Below are 7,937 nucleotides of genomic sequence, written 5' to 3' on the forward strand. Positions count from 1 at the left end.
AGTGCAAAACACCTTTCATTCTTCCCTAAATGTAACTTACAGATACTTGGTAAATCTTTTCCAGGACTTTTTGCCGTTCCCCTCCCCACAGTTTTCTATTCTCCTCCAGTATTCCTGTGTTTCATCGTCTTGATGATACCCACATCCCTCTGGGATGAGTGATATCTCACTGTGGTTTGCATTTGCATGTTCCTTATGATTATTAATGGAGAGTACTTTTTTCATACACCTGTTTGCTTTTTTGCATGTTATCATTTGAGTAAATGCATCTTCAAAAGGTGTAATTTTCTACCACACCAGTGAAAGTGCAGTAAATTCAGAGGGAAACCCCCACTGGTTTGTTTGGGGAACTTCCTCTTTCTGTGAGAAGCAGTTTCTATGGCAGCTTCCTACTAAAATGTACTTTATCTAACAGATCTGAACAGTCAGATTTTTCTCCAAGTAACTGTGAACTTTTCTCCAGCAATATTATTACATTGTATATCTTAAATGTGTGATAGAAATGTCAAATATTTTCCTATAACCTTTATTTTCTATTTTTAAATTTATTTACCTTTATACCCACATCTTCCAAATATCCAATGAATAGAAAATAGAAAAAGAAATTCCCTCTCATTATGGAATAATGACAGGGATATGTTTAATTGAAATGACGCACTCAGATAATGTGTTTAATTGTGTTATAGGCCTCTGTCACCCTTATGGATGTCTACTGAAGTGACTGTAAAACTTTACACTCTTCCTAAGTGGCAGACATTACATGACAGGCATTTTTATCCTTATGTGTACCATTTCTCCAAGGCCTCCCTACTATGGAGTATATTCATGTTCATCAAGCAACCATGCACCTCTTAGCTTAGTGCTGTCTTATAATGACAATGTCGGTAGTAGCCTCACTTACTCAATCTTTATTAACTACCTACTTTGGACCAGTTGCTTCAAAGACATGTCTTATTTGTTCTATAGGGGAACCCAAATAGAAAGAGGGCTTCAACTTTGTAGATGTTTCAAATAATGAAACTACTTTTATAGGTTTAGTACATCATTTCTTATATTTAAAAGCTACAAAATGGTGGAGTTAAGATTAAAATGTAGATGCTCGGGCCAGAGGACACATTTCAGTATGGTCCACCTGCCTTTCATTTCTCGGGTCCAACTTTATCTCTTTTATTGACTGAGACTTTCATGCTAACAATTCTCATTAGAACACATTGTTGAAAGTTTACTGGTTATTGCTCCACAGAGGACAAAGGGTAAAGCGGAAAATGACCTTTCTTTACACACTTAGATTAGGCATTTCAAATCTCATGGTCTGACATCTATGATACACTTTACCTTTATTGTCTAGATTCTTGTATATTCTGCTGAGAAAACCTTTCTTACATGTCTTCATTTCAAACCTGAAGCATTATTCATCAACTTAATAGAGTTGTCATGTTCAGAAATATTCCTCATCATTAAAGCTAAGAGAAATGTTACCCTTCCTAACATAATTTGTCTAACATCTATCCATAGTATTGCTTTGATGCGTATTATTTCAAACTTTCCTTGTATGTATTCTACATACTTTACACCCTACTGGGAAAACATTGCTATTTTGTTACCTGTAATGACTTTGTCACATGATATAAGCCCACCGTTTCTTCTTGAGCTCAGCTAAACTTTTAGGTAGAGAATTCAGAGCCGTATCTTAGGATGTCTAGAGTCCAGCATCTCCCAGGTTTTTATTACATGCTTTGTCATGGCAAATGTAAGACGAGAGATGGTTAAATTTCTAACAATTCTGAAAACAGCTGGCAGTTACACAGGGATCAACACTCTACTCCCTTCAGTTTGCCTCTTTCACACATTATTTTATTTGATGGTTGCAATGTCAATAGGATGCAGGCCTTGCGTTCCCTATCTCAGAGAAAAGGAAATTTAAACGTGGATAACTTCAATGACCTCCTTAAGGTCATACTACATGCTGGCAGCTAGAAAATTGTGAACCAACTACTAGATAACAAAAGTCTTTAAAAAGTTATGACTACTCAGAGTATTAAAAGTGAAACAAAATAGTTAATTTATTGAACTATCTTAAAATATCTTCAAGAATTCACTATAACTGATATATTTGCGATGGGAACAAAACACCTTTCATCTCTGAGTTAGAGAAGAAAACTAGACTTTGCAATCAATGCTGATATCAGATTGTTTTGTATCAAGAAATAAGTATGTGATAACAGAATATGGATGATCTATTCAGTAACTTTATTCCTATTATTTAACCTATGAAGAATGTATTAGGATTTCATGCCTGAGAATCTTTAGGTCTCATCATTGTGATTGTCAAGCTGACTCCCAAATCTTCAATGCTTTCATTTTATGTACTCCTGTCTGTCTTTACATACAGTTGATTTTCAATTAAATTTCACAGAAACTATATTATGATATACATGTAAAGCTTTTCTACCAAATAAATCCTGCTGGAAACAACTATTGGGTGTTTCTCACGTGACCTTAGTCTAAACAACAAATTGTGCTTTATGGCATGATAATATAAGCAAGGTTGGGGGAATCTTCATCTCAGTCTATTTTTGTTTTAATAGTCTAATATTTAGAAAGAATTAATAGTCTAGTCATACATAGGAAGGCTATAAAGTTGAGATAAAATGCTTTGAAATTATTTTGGTGAGTAAAATAAAGCAAGAAAGTGAAATTGACACTGATCTTCTATAAAAATTGATATCAAGGAAGGCTGTTTCCTTACATGACATAAATAAATATATTCCAATGTTGTAAAGTCCCAAGCAAATTTTATTAAGAAAATAGACAAAAATGAATACAATCTTGAACAAAAATACCAGCACAATTCAATCAAAAGAAGTAACACACTTAGTGAATCATATAATAATTAAAAACAACACAGAAGAAACAATTTTGAGTGAAAGGCTAATTCAGAAGGATTAGCTTATTTTGAATCCATTTTGAATAGTGGAGTAACTGCCAATAGAGACAATGCAGGTGCGGCTGCTGTGTTTCATGTGGATCAGTCTGTGACACAAAGGACAGATATGCTTAGCATTCTGACCTATGAACTTCTGAATGATTGGTAGCCTGTATTCCCTGCAAAAGCAAGTTTGAGATCACAACCAGTCTGGCAACAAGTAGGAATCGATGGTCTCCCAGGATTAGGAGCAACCTAAAGATGAAAAGAACCCTATCTGAGACTAAGGGTCTCATCGGGAGTGAGCCTGAGACAGATGACCCTGGCGGATGAACACTTGGGCAGACATGGCAAAGAGAGAGAGACCAAGATGACTACCAGACTGACCCCATAGGGCCCAGAAAGGAAAGTAGTCTGAAATGACCACAAGTCCAGTGCCATATAGGCCTTGGGGACACACCACATTGGAGACGAACATGGCTCTACACCATAGTACATGAGGGGAGCATAGCATTGCTGACATCATACCTGAGATGACTCTAGACATTCAGAGATCCCAGGTGCCATTAACAGGAGCAAGTAAGTAGTGGAGTAGAAGGGAAAAAGAAACAGAAGAACATGGGCACAGTGAAGAGGCAGAACTGAGTGAAATGAGGAACAGCCTGATGTGAGGAGTTGGTTATGCCACCTCAGACCATGGTAGAGTCCTGATCTGTGATGCCACCAGATGTCAAGTCTGTGTCTGTGACCCTGCAGCAGGAGGAATCTGTTATCACCTAAGACTAGGTAGATGTCCCTGGTCTGAGGTTGTAGAGAACTGGCCCAATCCCTCATCTTGTCATCATGGGAGAGCTGGTCCCGGAGGCATGAGAGCCTAAGAACTGACACTCAGCCCTACCCTTGCCAGCTGAAATACTTGGGAGAGAAAGCCATGCCCATGGCAGGAGCTGCAAGTGAGCCACATCGGGATAGGTTCATGGGAGAGCTGGCCTTACCACTCCTCTCCAGTCAAGAGGTACAAAGAAGGAAGAGATACAATCTCTCTGCTTGTCCCTCAACATGTGTTTGCCAGAGGCCTGGCCCTGGGGTCATGAGAGCAAGAGAGTTGTCCCTGTCCCTCCAGCTGTATCACTTAAGGAAAGCATGCCTTGCACCTTGCCTAGGGAGCCCAGTAGAGCTGATCCTGGTGGTAAGAGAACAGGAGAGCCACTCATGAAGGCAGGAGAGCATGCACTGCCCCTCACCAGCTGCAGCACTTGGGAAAGCAAGCCCTGCATCTTGCCTGGGCATCACAGTAGTGTCCTTGGTACAGACGTTGTGAGTTGTCCCTGAGGGTATGAACACTGGAGGACAAGTCTTGCCTCCCATCTGCTGGACATCATGGTACTCTCATCTCCTTGGTTCCTCACCATCTGAGGCAGGCAGGAGAGCTTGCCTCAGTGTCATAAGAGTAGGAAAACTGGTTATGTCCCTCAACAGGAGCGACACTTGGAAAAGCAGGCCATGCGCTTCACCTAGGCAGGAGGGTGGAACTAGCCATAGTTGCAGGGGTTGTTGGTGAGCCTCCCCAAGGGACAGAAGCGTTGTACCAAACCAATGAGTCATTGGAAAAACAAGACAGAAATATAGACAAAGAAAAAAAACTGTGGTGCACACTGTGAAACACTATAGCTTTCACAAGGAGATTTTATTTTCTCTGTTGGTGGTGAAGTTGCAAGGATGGAAGGCAGGTACAAGGGGAAGGTGAGATGAGTAGGATTAGGTGCATAATGTGAAATTCATATGAACCAATAAAAAGTTAAAAAATAAAAGTAGAATAATTAGAATTTGGTCGTTCCAGCTTTCACTAAAGACTAAATTTGTAGTTCAGAAAATTTTTGTCCTAATTTTTTGTCCTGGCAGTTCTTTTAGACAGGAACAATTCTTGGTCAGGAATTTTGACTGTAGGTTAATAATCCTTTCCCTCCACTTGAGGTCCTATCTACTGGAGGTGAACTTTTTGAGTTCCCTTTCCCCAAGTTGGGCATTTTGACTAAGGTCACCCCCAGTGAGTCATGAGAGTTTGAGAGTGTCTTACCTCCTGGGTCTCTGGTACTTTGTAGAGGCCCCCCTCCCACTTCTCACTCAATGAGGATATTTATTTCCATTCATCCTCTTGGCCCTCTGGGCTTCTTTCCTGTTTCAACCCCCCCCCATATCTGATCATAGTCTCCTTTTCCCATCCCTCTCCCCTCTGCCACACAGGTCCCTCCCTCCTTCTGCCTCCTGTGCTTATTTCCTTCCCCATTCTAAGTGGGATTGAAGCCTCCTCATTTGGGTAGTTTTGCTTATTACACTTCTAAGAGTCTGTAGGTTATATCCTAAGTATTCTGTACTTAATAACTAATATGCACTTATCAGTGAGTACATACCATTCATGTCTTTTTGGGTCTGAGTTACCTCACTCAGGATAGTTCTCTTGTTCCATCCATTTGCCTGAAAAATTCATGACGTCCTCAATTTTTAATAGTTGAATAGTATTCCATTGTGTAAATGAACCATATTTTCTGTATCCATTCTTTAGTTGACGGACTTCTTGGTTGTTTCCAGCTTCTGGCTATTGTAAATAGGGTTGTTATGAACACGGTAAAGGATATGTCCTCATGGTATGGTGGGTGTGTTTTGGGTACATGACCAAGGGTGTTATGCCTGCATCTTCAGGTAGAACTATTTCCAATTTTCTGAGGAACTGCAGGGATAAAAATGGAGAAGAGAATGAAGGAAAGGCTGATCAACGACCAGCCCAACTTGGGGTCCATCTCATGGAGGGGGGCAGCAAGGCCTGACACTACTATGCTGTGATGTGCTTACAGATGGGAGTCTGGCATGGCTATATTCTGAGAGGCCCTACCAACATCTAAGACAGAAACAAATATTTACACACCCAACTATTACACTGAAGTCTGGGACCTCTATGATTGAAATAGGACAAGGATTGAAAAGCTGAAAGGGAGAGTGACCCCATAGGAAAAACAACAGTCTCAACTAAAACAGACCCCAAAGAGCTCACAGAGATGGACCCACTAACAAAAGAGTATATGCAGGCTGGTCCAAATCCCCCCAACACATATTCAGCAGAGGGCTGACAAGTCTGGACTCAGTGGGAGAGGAAGCTCTTAATCCTCAAGAGTCTCGAGGACTCAGGGAAGAGGGAGGTCTGATAGGGGAGAGCACCCTCTTGGAGGCAAGAAGGAGGAGGAATGGGATGAAGAACTGTGGGGGAGGATGTTGGGGGGCAATAAGTGGAATGTAAGTAGAATAATTTTTGAAAAGGACTAAATAACTGGTGCAGAAATATCCTTGTATTAAGACTAAAACCTCATTATGCACATAATGAATATAATATTGCTTTTATTTATTTACAGTTCTTCATAATAAAATTTTAATTGAAAAAATGACTAGTACTAGATACGTGGCTAAGTGTTGGATGGTGTGCTGAGAAGAAACTAGGTGGTAGGAATGAGTGTCAGGTCTAAAAATGCCTGAGAATGTTGCACATAGCCACAGAGATAAGAGCAGGGATAAGCATGGGTTAATAGATAGGTTATTAGTTGATTTTGGGATAAGAATTCAAAGATGATTTATGGTACCAAAGAAATTAAATGACTCTGAATTGCATTCTTCTGTGCCTGTAGATCAGTGTCTTCCTTAGCCGTGATCACAGAAGCTTCCTATTGCAAAGGATGGAAACTAAGACAGAGATCTAGAAATGGACAATGTGTTGAGGGTATGAGAGTTTGGGCCATGCAGTCCTAAATGAGAGGTTTTGATCACGCACGCACCTTCTCTCAGGGTTCACGGAGGTATGCATAAGGTGGGGGGGATTTCATAAGAGCCAGAGCTGATGGATGATACCAAGGAAACAGTGTCTTCCAGATACAATAGTCCTAATGTCACATATATGAACTCAAAAACTCTGAGGCATCATCCACAGGGCCTGTACAGGTTCACGTACTCAAGGTTCCAGCCCTGAGAGGACAAAATGGACGAGATTGTCCATTCCTACCCAAGAAGTTCTCTTCAACTGACAATTACTTACAAAGGAAAAAGAAAGCTAGTTTTCTCCAGTGATGTCTCACTGGTTCTCTAAACCACATTTATAAGCTATGTGGGAGGAATTGTTTGAAGAAACAAATGCAACAGTTAAAAACAGTTAAGTTGGAATGCAGCACATATTTTTCAATCAATATTTGGGGGGATGATAAGAATATAATGAAATATTCTATACTGGCATGTGACTATTATATAGCAAAAATAAATGTCTATTGAAAATTTACCTGATCATATTTTAAATATAATAAAATAATATCTTTCAAAAATTAGTCCTGACATCCTTCCCTAGTGTCAAACCAGACAAATGCAGTTTTGTTTTCTCTTTTTCAAAGAAATGTCTTCTTATAAGAGATGGAAACCATTTAGAAAACCACAGCAGACCAAAATGCAGAGTTCTGGAGTCCATTCCTAACTGATATATTTACAACACAATTCCTGCACCTAAGGCTTGGGGATCATTGCAGAAGTGGCAACAGAAGATTGAAAGAGTCAGAGAAACCAGAAGTTTGCTGTGAGACTATGTTTGCAAAAATAGAGGATCTACCAGACTGTGCTGACCTCTGCACATGACTGTGATATTTCATGTGTTAATTCACAACAGCTTTGGTTACCTGCTGAAGACCAAGACAGTCAAAATTCCAGCATGGATGGGATCTACTAACTCTCTACTCATTGCTACGAAGTGATTAGCAGTTGATAGCTACTGAGGGAAAAAGAGTAACTCTTCTTTGAAGAGACTAGATAGATAGATAGATAGATAGATAGATAGATAGATAGATAGATAGATACATAGATACATAGATACATAGATACATAGACATACATAGATAGATACATAGAAAGATACTTTGATAGATACATAAGTAGATAAATAAATATAGTCTCTGTAAGTTACTTATGCCCCATTTGAGAAGTCACA

The 7,937-nt window shown here is 39.7% G+C and overlaps 1 pseudogene; it reads left to right on the top strand.

The window, feature by feature from the left end:
- The first annotated feature begins 2,981 nt into the window (after positions 1–2,981).
- On the top strand, positions 2,982–3,103 carry LOC116902612 (annotated as a pseudogene).
- Positions 3,104–7,937: the final 4,834 nt, after the last annotated feature.

The sequence above is a fragment of the Rattus rattus genome, chromosome 5 (assembly GCF_011064425.1).
Source record: "Rattus rattus isolate New Zealand chromosome 5, Rrattus_CSIRO_v1, whole genome shotgun sequence".
NCBI lineage: Eukaryota > Metazoa > Chordata > Mammalia > Rodentia > Muridae > Rattus > Rattus rattus.